The sequence below is a fragment of the Pteronotus mesoamericanus genome, unplaced genomic scaffold, assembly GCF_021234165.1.
Source record: "Pteronotus mesoamericanus isolate MK-2021 breed Mesoamerican mustached bat unplaced genomic scaffold, CSHL_Meso_final contig_25, whole genome shotgun sequence".
NCBI lineage: Eukaryota > Metazoa > Chordata > Mammalia > Chiroptera > Mormoopidae > Pteronotus > Pteronotus mesoamericanus.
In genome coordinates this window covers 8,666,721-8,691,682 of record NW_026555105.1, presented here as the reverse complement: position 1 = coordinate 8,691,682, position 24,962 = coordinate 8,666,721, and the positions used below count along the sequence as shown (strand labels likewise).

The 24,962-nt window shown below is 49.3% G+C and overlaps 1 protein-coding gene across 1 annotated transcript in view; it reads right to left on the bottom strand.

Annotated features, from left to right (window-relative positions):
- SULF2 (sulfatase 2) overlaps window positions 1-24,962 on the bottom strand; it is a 99,030-nt gene that overhangs the window by 30,038 nt on the left and 44,030 nt on the right. The window lies entirely within an intron of this gene.

The following is a 24,962-nucleotide window of genomic DNA, read 5'->3' as shown; positions in this document are numbered from 1 at the left end:
CGATCACCGGAAGTCAGGAGCGGGACAGGCTCCCTGCAGCAGTAGTCATGACAACCCTCAGAAAGAGGCCCGTGCCCTCCAGCCCAGCCTTTGTCAGGTTCCTCAAAGTGCTATTTTGGCATCTGTTTGCTGACTCCTGAGTTTTATTTCTCAGTTGGTTCGGAACCTCAACAAGGAAGAGGGTGAAATTTAATAAGACCCCCTCGCTGAGCCCTGACATATTCTATTCATGGCAAGTAATACTGGTGGGAATGTGAAAGTTTCCCTTTGAAACAAATGAAATAAAAAAAAAAGAATAAAAAGAGTGGAGAGAAAAATACTAAGTAATGAACAGAATTCGTGTGCCTGAACGTGGTAAAAATCACTATATCCACTCACCGACTATTTATTAAACACCTACAGTATGCCCGGAGCTGACCTACGTGCTGGAAACACAGCAGTGAGTGAGACCAGCGGGGTCTGGCCCTCAGGGGGCTGCCGTCTGAGTGGGGGGGGCTGTGGCAAATAAAGAGGGTGTTGTTGGTGACAACAGTGGTGAAGAAGAGCATAAAGGATGATGATGTGACAAAGTGGCCAGTGATGGACCCTGGAGGCGCCACCAGACCTTGTGGTCAGGGGAAGCCTCTTTGAGGAATGGTGAGAGCCAGTCCAAGAGAATACGGAAGACAAGGCAAACAGCCTCAGGCAGAGGGAAGGGCATGTGCAAAGGTCCTGGGGCAGGAACAAACTTGAGGGCATTTGAGGAACCCAAGGAGGCCGGTGAGGAAGGGAGGAGATGACGTTTCAGGATAGAGGGGCCAGGTCATGTCAGGTCCTGGAGGCCCCAGTGAGGAGAAGCAACAGGAAGTGTGACAGGGATACTTCAAAAGGGTCACAAGTCCCCTGAAACATTATGCACCAGACTGTGCATTTGTGCGCATTTTCTGGGAAATGGCCATAGCTTTTGACCTACGAGTATTCTGAAGGGAACCCAGGACCACAAGCACTTTAAGAAGCACAGGACTTCACTGTTCTGAACGAAATCCTGGAGCAGGCGGCTCACTGAATTTCCCACGGGGGAACTCGGTTCTCTCCCCCAGGCTTCCCAGGTCCCTGGCTTCACTTGCGATCTACTGGTCTGACCCTGAAGACTAGGACCACAGTCTATCTGATAAAGGCTCAGTACAGGATGCTAACAAGCTTAAATTCTCAGCCTGGGGTGGGAAATGGGTTGTTACCTTTGGGAGCCTGCCCCTGCCTATTATTGACCAATGCCGTGGGTGTCAAAGCGTTGGGAGCTGTTGCCTCTGCTAGAATCTCCTCTTTCACCTCTCTCCCTTCTCGCCAACCCCCAACCCTTAAAAAAATCCAGAAAGAGTTTATTATTCAGGCTCCACAAGGCCCTAGAAAACAGGGCTTCAGTCAAAGGCTTTTAGTGCCAAATTAGATTTTGTTCTCATTTGATTAGATTTCCCCAAGGCAGTTTTTAAAATGGTTATTCCGGCACCAGATGAGGTGGGACAAGCAAATTAGCGTAGGCCCCAAGGCTCTGGGCTGGGAGATACAGCCAGGAGAATGAGCTGGAATTAAAATCAAGATAAAAAATACAGCCTGTGTGATGGCTGATGTCAGAGTTTTCCAGGCTCCGACGGTGCCAAAGGAAGAGTGAACTGGGGGCTGGTGCGGGGGATGGAACAACTTGGCAGGCAGATTAAGGGGAACTAAATCCCAGGCCAGGAAAGGCCATTGAAAATGTGCTGGTTGACGGCTGCTCCTACGAAGCAGGGAAGAGATGGAAACTTTACTGCTGCCCCCGTGCCAGGCACTGGGTGGAAATCCACACCTGGCAGTGGAACTTTCGTCTCGCTTGCCTGGTTCGGACTGTGGTCCTCCGGGTACCACCACTTCTTTACTTCAGTACGCCTGGGCTGACCTTAATTCAGCCTGACCTATCAGAGCACCACACTCCCCAGGCTACTGCCATTGGTTCACAGATAGGCATGTGACCCAAGCTGAGCCACTAAGAGTCAGCCCTGGGATTTTTAAAGAGTTACTGGCAAAGCGAAATTCTTCTACAGGGCTTGAAGCTGCTTGCAGTCATTTTTTTTTTTTTTTTTAATCTTCACCCAAGAACACTGTTTTCATTGCTTTTTAGAGAGAGAGGAAGGGAGAGAGAGAAATATCGATGTGAGAGAGAAGCACTGGTCAGTTGCCTCCCATACATGCCCAGACTGGGGACGGAACCCATAACCCAGGCATATGCCCTGACCAGGAATCCATCCCGCACCCTTTCGGCTGCAGTACGATGCGCCGACCGACTGAGCCACACTGGCCAGGGCAGCAGTCACCTTGTCCCCAGGAGATGAGTGTCTACTTGAACTTGAAGCAGCATGGGAGGAAGCAGCAGAGCTGAGAGATGGAGAGAGGAAGGAGACTCTCAACTGGGCCAGGGCTGTGAAGGGGCTCCACGGTGCAAAGGAATGACATGTGACGGCCCAACGAAGAGGACGGCAATGACGACCAGAAGAGGAGCCGCCCCCTGCAGGCCGCCCTCACGTCGCAGGGCCCTGACGCTCACAAACGTCAGTTTCCACAGTTCAGCTCAACCCCGGTTTCCCACAAGCCGGTTCACGTTTAGCCACCACCAGATAGTCACTGTGATGGCATAAGGTACACACTTCACAGCTGGCCTCCCATCCACAAGCGGATGTGTCAATCACGTATGTGCATGGTGCTCAGCGGCCCATTGCGTCCCCTCTTGCCGAGTTAACTGGTGACCAGTCACAGTGCACCTGTCATTCTGTTCACGAATAGACGGCAGGGCCTCCGTGTGTCTCCCAGCGATACATCTACAAGACATTTTACAGAAGTGGAAGGAGAGAACCATACAACAGAGATCAAAGTGCAGCAAAGAAACCAGAAGTCAGAGTGCTGTACTTGAAACCTGAGTCGAATGTAATGCCGTTCTAGAAGAAACAGAGCTGCCCACGGGAATGCGGACACTTGCTTCCTGGGAAACTCGAGATAAGCTGCCAGAAGAACTTAGTGAAAGGAGAACTTAATCGTCGACATAAATGAGAGCACGTGGTTGTGATGAAAAGGATGGAGATGTCCCAGAGAAAGTGATAAAACACATGCCATTTAAGGGACCCGTGGAGGCATTTCACATTGTAAGCTGTGCATTCGTGGGCAAATCATTTAATCTCTTGATACCTCTGTTTATCCCCTGATAAAATGGGGGGGGGGTGATAACAGTATTTATCTCATAGGATAGTTATGAGAACAATATTTGTATATTGCTTAGATCCAGCCATAACACGTGCCACTAAGTGTCCCAGTTTCCCAGTTTCATTGTCACCTTCTTGCTCTGCTCTGTTGCCCCTGGTTTACCAGTCACTGCAGAGACAGATGTCAGAGTCCCCCCAGCTGTCTCCCCCTTGGAGGGCTTTATTAACCCCTGAATCCTTTCGTGAGGCTCTCGCCAGGCCTGCCGGCCAGCTGTGCAGCAGCCCTTGGTTGCGCAGCTTCGAGCCCGCTTCCCTTCTTCCTGGCGGCTGCTCTCCCCATCTGTCTGAGTTAAGTGCTGCCGGGGAACCATTCGGGGTCTGGTGGGAGAGCCAGGCCCTTCTGTTCTCTCTCCCCGCCCTGAATCGAACCGAAACTGCCACGTAATAATCGCATTTGTGGTCTGTAAAAGCTGCGTCTTGCTGCGACCGGGGACTGCGCGGGTGAGTCCTGGCAGAGGAGGACAGGCAGGCAGAGGCAGTGTTTTGGATACGGGGGAGATGGAGGGTTTCGGCACCCGGGCAAGAACACGGATGCCAGGGCCACTTCCCTGTGCTGGTGAGCGGTGGATGGGGATGGGGGACACTGCGTTTGGCACCTGCCGGCCACTGTTCCCCTTTCTTTGGGCAACACTGGAGATGATATGGGAGAGCGGCAGACTGGTTTGAACCCTGGTCTGCCACCTCCTAACCGTGGGACCCCAGGAAAGGGACTTCACCCCTCTGTGCCTACTTCCGTGAAAAGTGGAGGAACCAATGTGAAACAATAGAAAGAATGCTTTAGCGCGAGTGCCTAGCACAGGGCAGCTAATGGGACCCACAGCACCCACTACCTTGGGGGTCCTTCTCCCGCCAGGGGCCATCTAGGCGGAACTGTGAGTAAGGCTGTTTTAAGGACATAAGTATCTCTTAGCGCACAGCCATCCCACACCCTCTCTACCCACATCCTGCGTTAGAGATAATCGATAAATAACAGAGTCAAAATATTCCAGAGTCGACTGGTTGAGACCATGCTGCATTTCATTATTTCTACTTAAATATAAATATTTCATTAAATACTTATTTCATTTTGATTTGGCAGTTTCCCCCATATTTTGAAGCCAATATACCAACACACACACACACACACACACACACGCACGCACACACGCACATGCGCACACTTTCTATCAGGTAATTCCTAAAAAGCTACAGTCACTGCATCCTTGGTTCCTCCCAAATACAAAGGTCCTGACTGTCAATCAAGATGCTCTTCCCCACCCACAGGGTGGGTGTGTGGCTGAGCTCAGCCAATCAGATTCTACCTTGGGACTTTGAATCTGGAGCTAGGAAACTGAAAGGTGGAAAAAGGGGTTGGAGTTCTCTAAGAGCCTCTGACGTGACAGTTGCTCAAAAGCTGCAACCTGAGTCCTTGGACCCAGTGTTTGAAAAATCTAAATGAAAGAGGCAAGGCCACCTGAGCAGTGAAGTCTAAAAAGAGAAACAAATCATCTTCTTCATCCTTACTTCTTTGCTCAAAACAGAAATGGCCTCCACCCAGACCGTGCCTTCTACCTTCCTTCCGTTTGCCTTCACATAACCTAGTCACCCCCAAATGGCCAGGCGACGCTGCCATTCCTGCTCAGTGGTCTGCCTGCCCGTCCTGCTCCGTCTGCCCACGCCTCCAGGCCTTGGCCCTCTGCTTGCTCTGCTCCAGCCACGCCAGGCTTCCTGTTCCTTGAATGTGCCAACTCACTGCCTCCTCAAGGCATTGGTACCAGCCCTTCCCTCAGCCTTGGACATGTGCCTTCTCCCTTCTCACAGTGATGTCTTAGATCAGATGTCTCCTCCTGTGAGATGGTGTCCCTGATCCCCCGGTCTAAAGTCACCCACCACTTGTTGCTCATCAGGTTATTGATCTTCTCCCTCGTACTCGGCACTCTCAAAATTATCCTGTAGATTGTTTTCTTGTTTATCATCATCTCTCCACCCAGGATGCTGGGTCCACAAGGCAGGGCCTTTTCTGGGTGCTGTAGCCCCCCACCTACTACGAGGCCAAGGGTGGGTGCCCCAGTAATCACTGCTGACAGGGGACTGGGGGTCAGTTGACATGGCTGAGACACGCAGGCCGTGCAGGGCAGAGCTGCCCCTGTTGGGGGTATTGAGGCTCCGGGAGGCAACTCAACATTCTGTTAAAAGGGATTTCTAATACAGCACCTGCAGGAGACAGTGCTGCACGTTGGGAAAGGGGGTGCGTGTCGCAGTGCGTGCTGAGCAGGTCTCAGGCACGTCGGGCCGATCTGCCCTCAGGGGCCACTGGGCAATGTCTAGAGCAGCGATTTTCAACTTTTTCATTTCACGGCACACAGAAATGAATTGCTAGAATTCTGCAGCACGCCAAAAACTCTTTTTTGCCAATCTGACCAAAAAAAAAAAAAAAAAAAAAAATAGGTATAATGTTGATTCATTCACACCAAATAGCTATTGTTGCGTTGGCTGCTGTCATTTTTTAATTTGACAATCCAAGGGAAAAGAGGTCAGTGCCCCCGACTAAATAGTCAGGTATGGCAGGCTTTAATAACTTCTGTGGCGCACCAGTTGAAAGGCTCTGTTTAGACACATTTTCGGTTGTCACAGGCGGGGGAAGATGTGGTGCTGGCACACTGTGGGCAGAGGCCAGGGATGCTGCTCATCGCCCTATCGCGCACCCAGGATGCCCTGCTGCAGAGAGTGATCTGACCGCAACGCGTTGCGGTGTCGAGGTGGAGGAACCCCGTGCAGGCGCGCAGTTTCAGAAGTTGTGCCGGTCTCCAGTGACAGCCAAGGAGCCAGCGTGGCTCAGGAGAGCTGGGTTTCCAGGGTTGAGGCGCCAGGGTTCGAGCCCTGCCCCCCCTGTCCCCGGGCAAGCCAGGGCTCCTCGCCGAGCCTCAGTGACTTCCTCTGTAAAACGGGAGCAGCGGCCCATGAGATCATGTCTGGCACAGAGTAAGAACGCCAGAGGAAAAAAAAATAAAAGGAACTGTGAGTTCCCCAAATACAGCCTGCTTTTCTTTTTCAGGGAGGGAGATGAAAATTCAGGTCTCTGGAGAAAGAAGAATGGTTGTTAGAAACCAGATGTGACGCCGTCTTGGAAAGGACAAGGGCCCCTCCGAGCCTGCAGTAATGAGCTCGGGAGGGATGTTTATGCTATGCAATGAAGTCGGCTGAGCATGACACACAGCTATTAGCAAAGAGGGGCCGGAGCTCGGAGCCGAGCCAATGACAATAAACAGTGTTTGCCTAAGCGGTTCGGAAAGGTCAGCGCACCACGAAGTCACGCCCGCGGTCAGGCCCCTCTTGCCCGAGTCAGCAGCTCCACTTCACGGGCAAGGAGTTTGGGGAACAAAATGAGGCCTTTGCCCCGTGTGACATCTTCTAAGTCCCAGATGTCTGGGCGCCTCTTTCACAAGTTTTGCTATTTTTAGGTATCGCCCAGACTTAACGTAATTTTGTTCTTCAGATCAATTTATTTGAAGCCAAATAGGCATTTCAAACTGGCCTCTTGATGAGTCCCGGTAAACCTGCTTCTCACCCAGCATTCCTGTGGGCACCGGTTGCTGCAGCCACACCCCCGGAGGCATCGTTCGTGCCTCTCTGTCCCCTCATGTCCCCTGACGACATATCCCAGTAGCTCTACCTTCAGAACAGACTCAGGACCGAGCACCCAGCACACCTCACTGTGATCAGCCTGGTCCAAGCCACCGCCTTCGGTCGCCTGGACGTTGCAGGAGCTTCCTCCCTGGTCCTCCTGCGTCCACCCTTCCACCTCCAGCCCGGCCTGCACAGTAGCTGGAAGGAATCTGTTAACTCACACGCTGCAGTTCTGCTTGAAACTTTTCAATGACCCCGCATCACACTTGGGCTAAAACCAGAGTCCTTGTCATACTGTGAGGTCCCATGTGATCTGTCCTCTGCCCCCACCCTGACCTGGGCTCCCCTGCTGTGTCCCGGTCCATTCTGCTCCAGCCACAGTGCCTCCTTATGTGCTCCCAGCTGCAGGGAGCAGATTCCTGTCCCGGGGCCTTTGCCCCTGCTGTTCTCTCTGAAGGGACCACCTTCCTTAGACATCTGCATGGACTGCTTCCTCCCCTTTCCCAGGTATCAGCCCACCTCTTGCCTTATTGGGCTACATGCCTACTTATCCTATTAAAATGGCTTCCCCTTACCCCCTGATTTTTCCTCTTCTCCTGATTTTGCTGCTCCACAGTATTTAGCGCCACCTGACAAAATCTACCCGCCTTCTGTTTCGTTATCACCTGCCTGCCCAAGCAGACCACCAGCTCCCTGGGGCAGGGCTTTCTGTACGCCCCGTTCCCACCCTCGTCCCTGCATCTAGAACCGAGCTCAGCAAGCGCTAAGCCCTCAACAGGCGCTGGCGGGACAATGAGTGAGTGACTGAACCCACAGACACCCAGGTGATGGGAGGCCCGAGGGAGTCACACATGGCTCCGGGAACAGCAGGGTCTTACTGCGCATCAGCCAGGGCACACTGTGTTTGGGTGAAAAGCAGGCAGAGCTGTTAAACTGTTGTCTATTTGACTGTGGGGTGTCTGGCAGGTTGGACCTGGACCTATGTAATCCACACGGGACGTGGCTTCACCGTGGGGGCGCTTTGCAGAACTGAGGAAGGGCCCAGGGCCCGTGTTAGTCAACAGCAGTGGTTCTCAGATGTTTGGGGTTGGGGTCCCCCTAGACTCTTAACAAGTATTCAGAACCCCAAAGAGCTCTGTTTATGGCGGTCATACTTAGTGACAGTTACCGTATTAGAAATAAAAATGGAGATTTAAAACATATTAATTCATTTAAAAATAGTAATAACCTACTTGTTTAGCGTGTGTTTTAAAAAATGATAAAAAGACCTAAACCCATGCCTGGTACGTTAGCAATGTGCTTCTAATGATTATTGAATAAATGGCTTTGTGAACAAATGAATAAATGAATATATAACATCATGGTCCTAGGGTGGGCAAAAGTAGGTTTACAGTCGTGAATACGTGAAACACAGAGTTTATTCTTGTATTATTATTTACTAATTATTGTGTTATTTTTCACATGAATAACTGTAAACCTGCTTTTGCCCCACCCTGTCTGTTCCCAAAATGAAATAAAATTGAGAAGGGCTGTGCTGGTTTACATTTCTGCAAACCTCCTCAGTGGTCTAACAGAGGATGGCCGGATTCCTACATCTGCTTCTGCGTTCAGTCTGCTGCCGTACGTTGTTTTGGTTACGCCTCATGGAAAATCCAGCCCCACATAGACAGAGGCACGTGGGAAGGAGAGGGGTATTTAAAAACCCTTTTAATAGTTGTGGGTGTGTTACGTACCCTCTAGAAAAATACTGTGCACCTGAGAAAAGGTGAGTGTGAACAAGGCAAACCATGTCTTGGTATTACCATGAAAAAGTTTGGGTCCAGGGAGCCTGGGGCCACACTTTGAGAGCCACTGGGGTACAGGATGATGACGTCCCACAACAACCCAATGAGGTAGATGCTATTTTTGTCCCCACTTTATAGTTGGAAAAACCGAGGCACAGAGAGGTGAAGCTGCTTGTTGCCCAGTGTTCTGCAGCTGGCGAGGGCTGGGGCTGAGACGCAAATCAGGAGGTCCGTCCGGATCCCACCCTGGGGGCACTTCCCCAGGATTCATCCGGCCGTGGGCTGTGCAGGGACGGCCACTCCCAGAGCCTCGGCGTGGGGTCCTGGGATGGCGCCACAGACCCACCTCGGTCAGTCTTTCCAGAAGTAAGGGCTTCAGGGGACGGTTTTTATCCTGGAAGGCAGCCGGGCGTGGAGGGTGAGGGACCTAGAGCTGACAGACCGGGTTTAAATCAAACTCTCTCTACAAATTGGCACTTACAGAATAGTCAGGGGGATGTAAAGTACTGCACAGGGAATACAGTCAGTAATATTGTAGTAACTATGCTCGGTGCCAGGTGGGGACTGGATTCACCGGGGTGATCACTCAGTACGTTATGTAATGTGAAATCACTGGGTTATGCACCTGAAACGAATATAATGTTGTATGTCAACTATAATTGAAAAATGAAAAGCTATTTAAAGTAAAAAAAAAAAGAAAAAAAAAGATAAATTAAGCTAGCTCACCTACCTGCTCAGTTTTCCCAACTGTAGAATAGGGACAGATAATACAATCATATGCCCACCTGACAAAGCTGTTGAGAAGGATTCAATGAGGAAACGTAGGGAGACTGCACCCAAAATTTTGATTACGGTTTTTATAATATTATTGGTCACAATGTTATATTATTTATCATGGTGTTCGTTCGTTCATTCATTCACTCATTCATTCATCCAATAAACATTAGAAGTGCACTGCTATGTACCAGGCGTGGTTCTAGGTACTGGGGACATCATTGAACAAAACAGAATAAATTAAAAAGCAGACAAAACCTGCAACCTCACGGAGCTTACATTCTAGGGCTGGGAACAGTACAAAAAGTGAACGCTTGGGGCTGTCACAGAAACACGGGGGTCCGGGGGCGGCTGGAACCAGGTGGGGACAGAGGACTTGGTGGGTTCGGGCTATTTCTGAAGGTGGAACTAACAGGATTTGCTAACGCATTAGATGTGGCCGGGAAAGGAGTGAGTCCTGGATGACCTCGAGGTTTTCGGCCTGAGCAACAAGGACGGACCCACCGTCCTCTCGGAAGGGGGCACCGTGGGGGTGGGAAAGGCGTGTAACCTTGAGGTGACAGTTAGACATCAAGGTGAAGGCCAGGTGGGCAGCAGGAGAGAGGCACCCAGATTTGGGGAAAGGTTGGGCTGAGGGTAGGAATTTGGGAGTTGATGGCATTTGGCTGGCATTTAATGCCATGGAGCTGAATGATACCACCTAAGGAAGCAGTTCTTAATCTGTAGTCCATGAACTTGCACAGGAAAACTACATCTTTATTTTCATTATCCTCTAACTCGCTTCTCCTTTAATAATGAATGAAGGCAACAAATCTCAGAAACAGTAGTTATCTATGCCTTTGTCACCAACAGAAGTCACAGATCAGATATTTTCTATCACATTACAGTTAACACACAGACACCCTGAAATAGCATTTAAACAGCGCTCCTTCGAAATCGCAGAAGTTATCAGACTTATCAGTTACCAGCTAAATAACCACTACATCACATTATTTAATGTGTAAAGAAGCACACACATCACAGTTTACAGTATTCTGATGAATGTATTTGGATATCACTGGCTTCCTTTGTAAGTCTGTGTATTTTCTTCTACGTATTTAATTTGAAAATAGTCTTAGAAGGATCCACAGCCTTTACCAGATGCCAAGGGGGTCCTGCGGCACTCACAGGGATAAACACCCCTGGTTAGGGAATGAGCAGAGCTGGAGAAGGCGGCCCAGGCCCTGGGCTCGGGAGTAAGGGGCCAGGATGATGGAGCGCCAGCCCAGAGGACTGAAAAGGGGGTGTGGGTGGGGGAGGAGAGAACCACGCGAGAAGCCAGATGTAGGAAGTGTTTCCAGGAGTGTGGCGGGATTAAGACAGCTCTCCGCTGCTCAGGACGATGGTGATTCCCACCCCAGGACGAGCGAGAATACTGACCACAGTCCCCACGGGGCATTACAGCATCCACCGTGCATCCCAGCCTCTGCTGACGCCGATGTTTTGAGCACTAGATCTGGGAGCCCATTCGGCCCAACTATTTCCCAATCACTAGCTTACATACCAACGGGACACATTTTGTACAGTTCCCTGCCTGCGCCCTTTCCCCTGCCGCCAGAGTTCATCAGTTCCCTTTCTTCCTCCCCCCCCGCTCCCCCCCGGGGGCAGGATAGACAAAATCAATGACAGGGCACAGAAACTCGAACAAGATTCAGGTGATTCTGTGAATGTATGAAATGGACCAAGCACACACGAAGGTGAGGCGTGTGGCAAACGGAGGTTCTGGCCCTGCCTGGGAAGCGCCGTGGGCTGTGTTGAGTCAGTCCAGCGCCCCTTTGCTCCTTCTCCCCAGAAATGGAACTGCTAGCTGGGCACACGGCGGCCTGGGTGAAGGTTTCACCCTCTGCCTCCCTGGCCGTGACCAGCTTCTGGCGGAGCGGTGGGTGGGAGTGGTGTGTTCTGGTAATGCCTCTCGGCGTGGTGAATGTGCCTCCCTTATTGCCTCCTTCCTCTTGGATGCACGTGGACATGGCCAGTGATTCTGGATAAGGGCTGGCCCCAGGGCGGTGGCACATCACAGACAGAGCCGGGCCGCCAGCACCGGGGTGTCTCACTGTCCCCGGGCTGCTGATACCCAAGCTGTCAAGTGAGAGAGAAATAAGCACCTATCGTCTCTAAACCACTATTATTTGGGGACTGAAGAGCCCTCAGCTGTGACACAAAGCCAGCTGGCCACTGCCATTTAGTTGGGGTGAACAAACCTTTTCTGCAAAGGGCCAGACTGTAAATACTTTCAGCTTCACAGCCATATAATCTGTGTTGCAATTATTCAACTCCGCCCCCGCAGAGTGATAGCAGCTCCAGACAACAGTCAAGGGACGGGCGTGCCTATGTTCCAACAAAACTTTATTTATAAAAACAGGAGACAGGTCCCTGGGGGCTGGAGTCTGCTGGCCCCTACCATTCAGGACTGTGGCCAATATTGGCAAGATCATTATCAACATTAGCAGCAGCATCTTTGTTTTCCTTTTCTTTCTCTCTCTCTCTCTCTTTTTTTTTTTTAAGAAAAGCTTGATATCTGGATTTTTTTTTTTTTTTGAGGGGAGGGGACGTAAAATTTCCAGGCTTTAAAAAACACCTATAATCCAAACATAATTTGGGTTGAGGTGTGGAATCAGGCTGTTGGCTGCCATGTTGCAAGACTCAAATTTGGTCCCAAGTGGTACTGAGTCGAAGCTGAGGTGGTCCAAGCCCACTTTCAACCCCGTCCCTAACTGCCCTGAATTATGAGACCATCGCCATCTGTCATTTGGCTTTTGGGGCCCCTGGCTTGGGCAGAGGAGAACAATCCACTAACTTTCTGGGGGTGGAGCCAGGGGTGGGGGTCTCCGGAGAAACAAGTGATAAATGAGAAGGAATTGCTTTTGCAAACTCTAGAACACTATAAATATTAGATGCGAAATGCCACAGGACTGAAGTCTTTGTTTTTCTGGCAGACAAATTGGCTGAGGAAGCAAGGCTGGGAAGAAATGCATTAAATAAACCCAGAGCCCCAAAGCTCTTAAGGCTGGGGCATTTCTGATATTCTGTAACTGGATCCTTTTAACTTTGGGCTGCTCGCAAGGTTACACCATGAATCTCTTTCTTCTGAAAAGACAGCGAATGCAAATTGCTGCACAAAGTGATAAATCAATGCTGTGGAAAGTTCTGGATGCCAGAAAGGGGATCTGGCCGAAGAGAGGCCTGTGGGAAAGCAAATGAGAAAGGTGGAGGCTGGGAGAAATGCCCTCCTCGCACTTGCCCCTCGAGGGGGAAGCTGGATTTGGGTTTCTGTAGTAGACATCTGTTTTATTTTTTAGTGCAGCATCCATTCTCCTGTCTTCTGGAAACTATGTCTTCTGAGGGAACCCACTTGTCTGCTCTCTCAGTCTGACCTATTCAGGTGACATTGTTTCTATTCCCCAGATACTGGGCAAGGCGTACGATCTGGGACCCACCAATCAGGGTGTCCCATCTCCCTTGGCTTGTGTGATTGGGTAATGAATGGACATATGAACCTAGGGGAACCAATGAAAATCTCCCCTGAGACTTTAGCTGGAGCATGGGGAAGAGGTCTTCTTTTTCAGCCAGGGTCAGTGACGCTGGTGAGATGGGACCCATGGGGACGATCTTAACATCACAAAAGAGAACCTTCCTAAGAATAAAGCCAACCCAAATGAAGGACCATTCAACAAGCAGGACAGGATCTGGTGACAGCGTTTGAGCACTGGGACTCAGCTAAATTTGCCTGAACTAATTTCAGTTATATTTTTTTAATGCCAGAAAAGTGAGATAGTAATCCAAATTCCATTTTGTTCTCATTGTCTGCTAACTTCAAGCCTAAGGCCCAAGAGTCATCCATTCATCCAAATATTTACTGAGTACCCAATACCTGCCAGGCACTGTTCTTGGATCTGGGGACACAGCAGTGAACAGAACAGGCAAGAAATAAGTTCAAAACACCTGAGCTAAGTTCCAGACGGTGGTAGGTCCTTTGGGGAACATAAAACAGAATCATGGTCAAGAGTGACATGGAGTAGGGAGGACTAACTGATGCAGAAGGGGCTTTAAGAGATGGGAGGTGAATGGTGACACAAACGAGCTGTGTGAGCGGCGCTGTAGACAGCACGTGCAAAGGCCCCGGGGCAGGCACGAGCTCGGAATGTTTGAGGAGCAGCAAAGAGGCATTGTTAGAAAGGAATGGAGATGGGGGCACAGGGGTGCCAGGCCGAGGCGTGCAAGGTCTTGGCAGCCATCAAGAATGTGTTTATTCTAAGAGCAGGAGGCAGCAGTGGAGGGTTGTAAGCAGGGAGTGGCATGATTAGATTTCCATTTTTCAAAGCTTCCTCTGGCTGCAGGGCGGAGGGGAGGGATGGCTAATTGCCTGGGGGAGACGCAGGGATGAGCAAATAACTAGAGAGAAGGCTGAGGGCTATGGCTGGCCATATCCCTTCGCAATCTCTGTGTTCTGCCTGCCTGGTTTTGGCGAGGTCATGGCCACTGAGGAAGGCTGGGCTGCAGAAAATCCCGAGGCCCCTGGCTTTGTGAGCTGTCTGCAGGAGTTGTGGAGGGCCGGCTGTTTGGGCCTCTAATTAAATGTTAGCCACCCACTCCTTGGGAGAGTCATGCAGCTCCGGCAAATGAAGACCAGGGTCCATCTCTTTCCTGGAGACTTGATTAGTGCTAGAGAGGCCTGGAGAGCTCCCCCGGCCCTAGCCACAGGTTTTTATCGCCTGCTGAGCCAACAGCAAGCTGAGCTGCATCTAAAAATCTTTTGCCCCTTCGAAGTGTGGTTTTGGCCCTGGCCGGGTGGCTCAGCTGGTTGAAGCACTATCCGTCCAGTACACCAGAAGGTTGTGGGTTTGATCCCCGGGCAGGGCCCATACCTGGGTTGTGGGTTGGATCCTTGGTCAGGGCCCATACAAGAGGCAACCTATCGCTGTTTCTCTCTCCTCCTTCCTCTCTCTCTAAAATCAATAAATACGTTCTTGGGTGAGGATTAAAAAAAAAAAATTAAAGTGTAGTTTTTTTTTCCCCAGAAGGATGGGACAGAGGAGGGAGAGAGAACCCACAACAGACCCCTAGAACAAGGCCTAAGGAGACCATCAATCGATGGATATTTAATTATCGCCTCGGAGGAATGAGACACTAAGCCGATCCTTCAAAGAGCTGTTCTCAATGCCATTAGACTGATGTCCCATTTCTATGACAAATATTGTGTAACGCTCCCTTATTTTCCTGAAAGGAAATTTATAGGTGACGAATGCTACCTATGCACATCATTTCCAAAAAATCAATACAATGCCCTAACTGCAATCTGTAAGAAAAATAAAAGGAAGGCAATTTATAATAAAGAAAAATTTCAGTGTGAACTCTCGAGCACATCCATCAAGGAGACACGACGAAGCAGCCAGATGCTGTCAAAGAGACACAGATTTGCCGGGAGTGTGATGAGTATGACAGCAGCCCAGAGCGCAGGCTGGGTGGGCCGGCGGCATCTGCAATTCAAATGTTTCGGTGGTGGGGCCGCCGGTAACCGGGTTTTCAATGATAGGCAGTAACTCTTGGGACAGTTTTGTATTCAGACATAATATTCTCTCCACTTACTTATCACGTACATCCCTGGAAAATTCAGGCCGTATTACAACTGCAAAACCCTTCAGTGTTTATGTAAACTGGACGTAGGGTCAAGGTTCAGATGACACTAATTAATCCACTCATGTAATGATCTGGTAGAAAACTCTGAAGCCAGCTGAAATGCAAGGCTGTATGGGACCTTGTGGGACAATCAGCGCAGAGCTGGACATCAAAGGTCCCTGGTCCTTGCCCCCAGGAAGCCAGTAGCATCCCCCAAGCTTTATAATCGCCAGAAATGCCTTCATAGATTTTAACCCCTAGGGGGCGGTGTGCTCCCTTGAGAACCACCAGGTTAGAAATAAGTGTGCAAACTGGTGGCCTGTGGGCTGAATCCATCCCACAGGTGTGTTTTCTTTGGGCCTGGCTGATATTTTTATTTTTAAAAACTAGAGCAAACAGTCCACATTTGAAAACCAGGCAATTTCACATAAAAAGCTAGATATCGCGCTTTTGACAAATCAGAAGATCCGGCAACTCTGGACCCAGCCAGCATCCAATGGGCACATCTGGCTGGGCTGCGTGGCTCTGTCCCCTGCCCCGCCCGGCCCCTCTATGCACTGGGCTCCCTGGATGGCCAGGTTCCCACACGTATGGCAGCGAGCAGACCCCTCCTCAGCCCCGGGAAGAGTGATGCACCAGGTGCTCCGTTTCCCCTCCTTTGCGGAAAGCCCTTTCACCGGCTACTCGGATCTCTCCCAGGATGGCGCTGACCGATTCTGAAAGGCTCACAGCATGTGCCAGCCATGCCCTGCTGGCCATGGTGGGGATATGCTGCTTGCTCAGAGAACAAGACCCTGCCTGTGGGGGCCTTGTTCTTGATCTTGAAACCCTGCCCCACGACCCAGCCACGGGTGGACGGGGACGCCTGGAGAGGCAGGTAAAGAACCAGATGCCCATGCTCGGAGGCTGAGAGACAACCCAGGACTATGGCAGGGCGGCACCAGCCTCCCAGGCCTGGGCATGGTGAACGCCCAGTAACAAGCTGCATTTTTTAATTATTGTTTATATTATAATTATATTCTCCAAGGTTGGTGTGCCCCCTCCAAAGAGATTGTGCTTGAGCCACACTCTCCGCCCAGGCCGTCCCACAGAACTTCTCCCGATGACGCGAGAAGTTCTCTATCTGCACCTTTCAATCCGTCACACCCGTGTGCCCAGGGGCACTTGAAACATGGCTCGTGCGACTGAGAAACGGAATTTGAAATCTATTTTAAACTAAAGCTAAAGAGCTCCCAGTGGCTACTGGGCTGGGCCCGGCAGCTCTAGTCTAAGCCCTCCCAGGATATTCAGGGGCGTCAAAGCCGACCCCAGGGAGGGAGCTGCGACAGGTCACCCTTATCCTGCAAGCTCTCTCTCAGCCACCTGCCGCTTGGCGGGTGGGGTTTACACGTCCTTCCAACACAGACATCCTGCCCCTCACTTTTGATTTCTCTGGTCATTTTAATGCCTGTGGAGGTTAGAGTGAAACCAAAGCGCGGGGCTGATGGGCCGGGCGGCCACCCCGCTGCGTGCTCAGGACCGGGGCAGGTGCTGGAAGGCGGGGCGCCAGTGTTCTGAGAGTTCCGCTTGCCGGCAGGGGGTTACTCCCCTTCAACCACAAGACCCGGCAGCTTCATGGAGGTTACCGTGCCATCCTGAGCATTAAGTAAGGTGGTGTGCGCGACAGAACCCAGCTGGAGTCGGGGGAATTGTGGCCCTGAAAACATATGTGCAAGTTTTAACCCCAGGTACTTGTGCAGGTGACTTTGTTTGGGAATCAGGTCTTTGTAGATGTAATGAAGTTAAGATGAGGTCATGCTGGACCGGGGGTCGGGGGGGGTTCTCATCCCGTGACTGGTGTCCTTGTAAGAAGAGGGGCATCAGGACACGGGCAGGCAGATGGAAGAAGCCATGTGAAGGGACAGACACATGGGAGGAAGGCCACGCGCAGATGAAGGCAGAGACTGGAGTGTGGCAGCCAAAGGCCAAAGCACGCCGAGGATTGGCAGGAACCAGCAGGGGCTAGAAGAGGCGAGGGAGGATCCTCCCCGAGAGCCTTCAGAGAGGGTGTGCCCTGGTGCCCCTTGATCTTGGGCTTCTGGCCTCCAGAACTGTGGGAGAATACAGTTCTGTGGTTTTAAGCCACCCAAGTGGTGGAACTTGGCGATAGCAGCCACGGGAGACAAGGACCCCAGCTCACGGGCTGGGACAGAGTGCTCCAAAGTGTCGCCCGGGGACGGATAGAAATCTTGCCCCATCAGCCTCACACCCTGTCTTTGAAAAGCTGAGATGCAGGGCCCCCTTCTTCCTCTTACCAAGTGGCACTTCCTCTCATAGTTCCAGGGAACCCCTCCTCCCGAGTTTGTGGGCACTGGTCATGCAACCCTCAGGGTGATGTCATATCAAAGGCGCTGGGTGATTTACACTTATATGTAGCAACTCTGCTGCACAGGTGGGGAAACTGAGGCCCAGAGGGGGCCGAATCTCAGCTAAGTCACGAAGGAGTTAGAAGCAGAGCGTGACTCTTGACAGTCCTGTGCCAATGTTTTACTTGTTTGGAAATGCCAAGGTCTTGGAAAAAGGGAGTTGCTATTAACCTGGAGTTTAAAGAAATTCGGCTTGAAGATGTATGTGGAGGCGACCGACGTTTGCCTCCTAAGGAAGTCTTCCTTGGGCCAGCCCGGCCCTGGGAGGGGCCGCGCGACTCCTGCAGACGCCTGGGCGTTCGTGGGGGTGGGGAGGTGGGGTTCTGGGTGCTGGGAGAGGGACGGGGCAGGGCCTCTGCTGCGTGAGGTGGGCCCCCTGCATGGGGGAGACGGACACATCCTGCCGTGACACCCACAGGCTGGAGAGGGGGCAGGCAGGGGGCAGCTGGACAGAGGGAAGGAGGCAGCTGTGCGCCCCCGAGCCTGCGCGCCAGAGGGGAGAGGAAGGGAGCGGGGCGCACAGCCAGGAGAAAGGCCAAGCACAGAGAAGGCCGCCATTGTGAAGGCAGGGCAGCTGCACGAGGGGCCCCGTGGAGGGGGCCCAGGAAGAAGCGAAGTCCTTTCTCCTCTGTGTGCGCCGCGGGGCCAGGAAGAAAAAGGAGAGGCCGAGATGGCGGGGGTGGGAGGGGGGAGAGACATAGGAGAGGAGAAAGGAGGCTAGGAAAGATGGGGGAGGGCAGGGGGCTGCTGGCCCTGGAGAGAATATGCAGATTCGCCCACGCATCCTGCAAGGACTCACTGAGCACCTACGCTAGGCGGGCCGTCTTCCGGACATAGGGACAGCGGAGAGGACAGGCTAGACAGCCCCGCTTCCATGGAGCTGACACTTTACAAGTGAGACAACCAAGCAGATAAATGGCAAAGTAACCAGTCCGTGGCGGAAAGGGCCAGAGAGACGGACAAAGCAGGAACCAGGGCAGAGAATGGGGAAGGAGACCAGGGACATAATTTAACTTGGGAGGCTGGACAACAAATATATGTTAAGTGTTGACAAGGGCTCCAGAGGAAAATAAAGCAGGTGGGGTTGATAAAGAGGGGAGGGGAACCCTCTTCTGGGTGGGAAGCAGGGAGGCCGGGGAGGAGAAGGGGGGTAGTCCAGGCAAGAGGTGACGGCGGCAGAGCGGGTGCTGGTATATTGTGGAGGGGGAGCTGATGGGTTTTGCAGATGAATTGAATGGGGAATGTGAAAGGGAGAAAAAAAAAAAATCAAGAGTGACATTCAGGTTTTGGCCTGAACGATTGGAACACTGGAGTTTAAAGGGGAACTGCCAAGGGGAAGACAGTGAGGAGCATCGAGGGAGGGCGGGACAAGGTCAGGGAGCCATTTCAGACACGACATGTCTACCTACGGGTTTGAAATGCTGGGCAGACATCCAAGGGGAGGTGTTCAGGGAGCAGCTGGATGCTGGTGTGGGGAGGTCAGGGCAGAGACCCAGGGCAGACCCGCCCCGAGTGGCGGGTGAGCGAGGCACCCTGGCCTCCAGCCCTCACGTCTCTGCAGCCCAGAAACTTTAGGAAAAAACATGTCACGCACGCACACCTGCCTTCACACGCCAGCAGCGAGGGCCCGAGTGCCCCGCAGAAGCCATTCCGCCCTCCTGCGTGAGGGGCCGGCAGGACGCCCCAGCCTCCTCCACCAACGCCCCACGGGTGGCGGCCCAAGGCAGATAGCCAAGAAGCGCAGGTCCTCAGCTGACCTTCCTCCCCAGCCCTGTGTGAGGAGAAGATTGGAAATAACTGAGGGACACACTTGGGGCCAAATCTGAAAACATTCCAGCTGGGGGCCCTGACACAGTCCGCGTGTCTAAGGAGGGGCATGCTCCCTTGCCCCCAGCACGTTCTGGAACAGGACAAGGGAGGGGGAGAAGGCTACCCACCAAGGCTCACATCTCTACAAAAGTCTGCACCAGATGGCAGGAGCTGGGCGGGGAAACAAGCTCAGAATTGCCAGGCTCAGATGGCAATGTGGACGAGAAAGCATTACCCTAATGAGAAGGAAATGGGCTCTCCTGTCTGACTTGCCAGAAAGGGCCAGAAAAGATTTTTTTTCTTTTAACCAACAGCGGTGCAGTGGAAACTCATGATGCCATTGCAGCAGGTTTTTCCTCCCTATCCTTCCCAAGAGTCCCCCATTTCTATTTGGGGACCCAGCTGTTGGGGGGATGCTGGCTCCACTTGCTGCTCCAGGAACAGGTGATGGAGGCTAAGCTCATTGGCTCATCCCATCTACTCTCCATGGTGATTGGTTCAGGCGTTGGGCTGTGGTCCCATCAGAAAGCATCCCCCCACTTTGGCCTTCTGGGAAGAGACACCCAGCCCCTGAAAGCACCAGCCATCATCTTGAGACCTCAGGCCTTAACGGTAAATCGTGATACTGTTAAACCACAGGACCTGCCTCTGCCTAAAGGTCACTTTTTCAGTTTAGGGAGCAAAAAATTCAATATCTTGTCGAAACTGCTTAGAGTTGGGGTTTCTGTCGCTCGGACCCGAAGACCAGCAGTTGGCCATGTAATCACCAGGAAGTGTCCCTTCCTTGCGCAAGCAGAACTCACACAGCACTTCCTCAGAACTGAGGGGCAAGAGCCAGAGGAGAGAAGCTGAATGGAAGGATATGCACATTTTCAGCTTTGCTAGAAACTGCCAGATTGCTCTTCGGAACGGAGGTGCCAATATGCATCCCCAAGTCGAGTGCACGCGACTTCCTGCTTTCCCATGCCCTCCCAACATTTGGTGTGCAGGACCTCTGCATATTCGCTATGGTAATGGGTGAAATGTGACAGTTCATGGTTGGCTTAAGTTACATTTCGCTGATTACTGAGAGATTGAGCACGGGCTGCCACGTTCTGATCCATGTGTGCCACTTATTTCCACTGTCGGAGTAACGTATTGTGACCTTCATTGGAACACTGGCCTGGGTGGGTTGTGCGATGCTGTGCTACCCATGCAAATGATCACTATCATCATCGCTAACATTCCTTAAGTGCTTACTATGTGTCACTATCTTAACATAGTAAATCTTCACAAAACCCTATGAACTCAGGAACATTATTATCCTTAGCTGAGGTAACCAAGGCAAAGAAATTAAATAACTTGTCCAAATTTGTTCAACCAATAAGTGGTCAAGCCTGTACTCAAACCCAGGCAGAACTCTTGCTCTCAACGACTTTGCAAAGGGCGAGGAGGCAACTCATTCCAAGAACACTATATAACTTTGACTCGTGGGCATTATGAGTGAGCACAGTCAGGGTAGTGTAAATGTGCTAAAAGATGACTACATACATTTTGTAAAAACTGAGCACGCAATTTATCTTTTCAAAGGGTCGTTATATTTGAGATCCAAGTCCCCAAATTTAGAGGAAGCCAACACACAGAAATAACCATGAACAAATTGATATTTATCCTGCTTAAACTTAGCACCTCCCACTTCATTCTTGGTCAGTCTCTGTCGCAAACATAGCACAAAGCAAGATCACTGCAAGACAAAATTGCGAATCTTGTAAAAGATGCAGTTTTGTGAAATTAATTAAAGCGATGCTGAAGGACAGCTTGAAGCACCAGCAAATCCATTGACAAGCAATAATCGGGGCTGCGAGACAAAGGAGAGACCACAGAACGTGACGGTGAGGTAATGAGCACTTCATAGGGGAGGGTGCAGAGGTCAAAGGGTTAAGAGAGGCCTTGGGGAAACTGATCAAATCTGCCAACTCATTTTGAAAAAAATGACTCCTTATGATTCTGCAGGGAAAACTGAAGGCGAAGGAAAGAATATCCTATTGCGCTGCCATTTAAGTCTGTTAGACAAATTACACCCCACCCCCAATTGACACGTCATCAATTTGCTTAAGTAATCAACCCACTGGTGACAATTGTAACTTAACCTTTGTTAAATACTGTTAGATGTAACAAAGCTTTTTCAAAATTTTGTAATTTCATTTTTTTCAAGATAGAAATATCCAACTAAATACATTAAAAAATGATTTACATGAAATACTGGGCAACAGTTGGTCTACTTAAGGAAAGCTTTTCCCAGCTCCAGTCTTCCACAGTTCAGGTTGACATTCTGTATTAAAAAGAGTATCACATACACAAATAGTTGAGAACTGTTACTGTGGTTGTGACTTTAATCCTCCTTCAGTATTCATTTTCTTCTCCCATAGTAAAAGGATGTTTAGCTGTGCAAATGGCCACCCAGAATAAAGACTACATTCCTCAGGCTCCTTTGCAGTCATGTGTGCTCATGTGACTTATTTCTCATCAATGGGAAATAAGGAGAAATAGGAATAAGTTGAGCCCCTGATCAATTTAGGAGCACCTAAATAGATAAAGCAGATATTAATAGACCTAAAGGGAGAAACAGACAACAATATTATAATACCCCTCCTTCATCAACGGGTAGATCCTCTGGACAGGAAATCAATAAGGAACCATCAGCCTTAAACAACACATCTTATCAGATGGGACAATAGATGCACACTGAACTTTTTATCCAAAAGCAACAGAATACACATTCTTCTCGAGTGCACATGGAATATTCTCCCAATACATATCATATGTTTGGTCACAAAATAAGTCTCAATAAATTTAAGCAAATGGAAATCATATCAAGCATCTTTTCTGACCACAATGGTAGGAAACTAGAAATCAACTACAAGAACACTGGAAAATTCACAAGTATGTGAAGACTAAACAACATACTACTGAACAACTAATCAGTCATAATAAAGGCCATATATGAAAAGCTGATAGCTAACATCATACCCAACAGAGAAAGCTTTTCCGCTAAGAACTGAAATAAGATGAGGGTTCCCATGCTTACTACTTCTATTCAACATGGTATTAAAAGTCCTAGCCAGGGTAATTAGGCAAGAAAAAGAAATAAGAAGCATCCAAATTGAAAAGAAAGCAGTAAAACTGTCACTGTTTGCAGATACGATATTATATACAGGAAACCCTAAAGAATGACTATTCAAGGTCTACCAAAAAACTATCAGAACTAATAAACAACTTTGGTAAAGTTGCAGGGTACAAAATCAATGTGCAAAAATCCACTGTGTTTCTATACACTAATAGAAAACTATCTGGAAGAGAAATTAAGAAAACAATCCCATTTACTACTACATCAGAAAGAATAAAATACCTAGGAATGAATCTAACCAAGGAAGGGAAAGACCTCTACTGGGAAAACTGTACGACACTGATGAAAGAAATTAAAGGAACCACAAATAAATGGTATTATGTGCTCATGGATTAGAAGAATTAGTATTGTTAAAATGTCCACACTACCCAAAGGGATCACAGGTTCAGTGCAATGCCTATCAAAATTCCAATGGCATTTTTCACAGAAATAGAACAATCAATCCTAAAATTTGTATGCAACCACAAAAAACCTTGAATGGCCAAAGTGATTTTGAGAAAGAACAAAGCTGGAAGCATTGTGCTCCTTGATTTCAAACTATATTACAAAGCTACAGGAATCAGAGCAGTACATTGTTGGCATAAAAACTGACGCATAGACCAATGGAACAGAATAGAAAGCCCAGAAATAAGCCACGCATATATGTTAATTAATTTATGACAAAGGAGCCAGGAATATACAATGGAGAAAGGACAGTCTTTTTAATAAATGGCGGTAAGAAAACGGGACAGCCACATGCAAAATAATGATACCAGATCACTACCTTACATCACATACGCAACTCAAAAATGGATTAAAAACTTGAACATAAGATCTGAAACCATAACTTGACATCAGTCTCACGAAGATTTTTTGGGGGATTTCACACCTAGAGCAAAGGCCATAAAAGAAAAAAAATGGACTACATCAAACTGAAAAGTTTCTGCATAGTAAAGTAAACCATCAACAAAATGAAAAGGCAACCTATTGAATGGGGGAAAAGATTTGCAAATCATGTATATGATAAGGGGTTAATTTCCAAAATATTTAAAGAACTTACACAACTCAACAGCAAAAAAACCCCAAACACTCTGATTAAACAAATGAGCAGGGGATCTGAATAGACATTTTTCTGAAAAACGTCTACAGATGGCCAACAGGTACATGAAAAGATGCTCAATATCACTAATCATCAGGGAAATGTAAAACCACAGTGAGCTATCACCCCACACCTGTTAAAACGGCCATCAAAAAGACAGGCAGTCACATGCGTTGCTGAGAACGCAGGGTAAAGGGAACCCTTGTGCCCTGTTTATGAATTGTAAATTGGTGCTGCCGCTATGGAAAAACAGAGTCCTAGGGAGGTTCCTCAATATATTAAAAATAGAACTACCATATGATCCAGCAACTCCACTTTTGGGTAGTTACCCAAAGAAAATGAAAACACAACCTCAAAAATATATATGTACCCCTGTGTTCATTGCAGCATTCTTTACCCGAGATACGCAAACAACCTGTGTCCATCCATGGATGAAAGGGTAAAGAGACACACACACACACACACACACACACACACACACACACACACAATGGAATATTACTCAGCCATAAAAAGGAAACCTTGCCATTTGAGACAACGTGGATGGACCCTGAGGGCCTCATGCTAAGTGAAATAAACCACACAGAGAAAGACAATTACCATACGATATCACTTCTATGTGGAATCTAAAAAGGAAGTTGAGCTCATAGGTGCAGAGAACAAATTGGTGGTTGCCAAAGGCAGGGGCCAGGGGGTGGGCAAAATGGCTAAAGGGGGTCCAAAGGTCCAAACTGTGGGGGTGTAAGGCACAGCATGGCGACTGTAGTTAGTAACACTGCGCTGCCTGTTTGAAGACGAAGAGAGTAGATCTTAAAAGTTCTCATCACACATGAAACAGTTTGTAAACACATATGGTGACAGATGCTAACTAGACTTACTGTGGTTATCATTTTGCAATATATACAAATATCGAATCATTATGTTGTATAGCTGAAACGAATATAATGTTATATGTCAATTATATCTCAATGAGAAAAGAAAGTGGTTGCATCTCTGACTAATTCATGACTTTGGGTGGGGCAGGCTCCCCAAACAGCACGGGCTTTTAACTGAGAGTAATAAGCAGTCGCCATCTTGGGAGCCTCACACACAAATGTAATTCCAACTCAAGCAGCTGCCCTGCACAAGAACACAGGGTTTAATGTGTCCAAAGACCCAGCAAGGAGAGTTAACCCTTGGTTTTGGGAGGACTAAAAAGCTATATTTTCTAATGTGAGTCATAAAAATCAAATGAATCTAAGAGAGATTTTGAATTTATTATCGTTTTCTTGTCATTTTCCTCAATCAAATAATAATGACCAACATAGCTAATAATAGGTAGTGGTACCTTTAAAGTGTTTTCACTTTAAGCAGCAACTGAACATAAAACTCAAATCTGAGCTTCCTAGCTGCCAGGGCAAAAAAGGAAAGTGTACATGG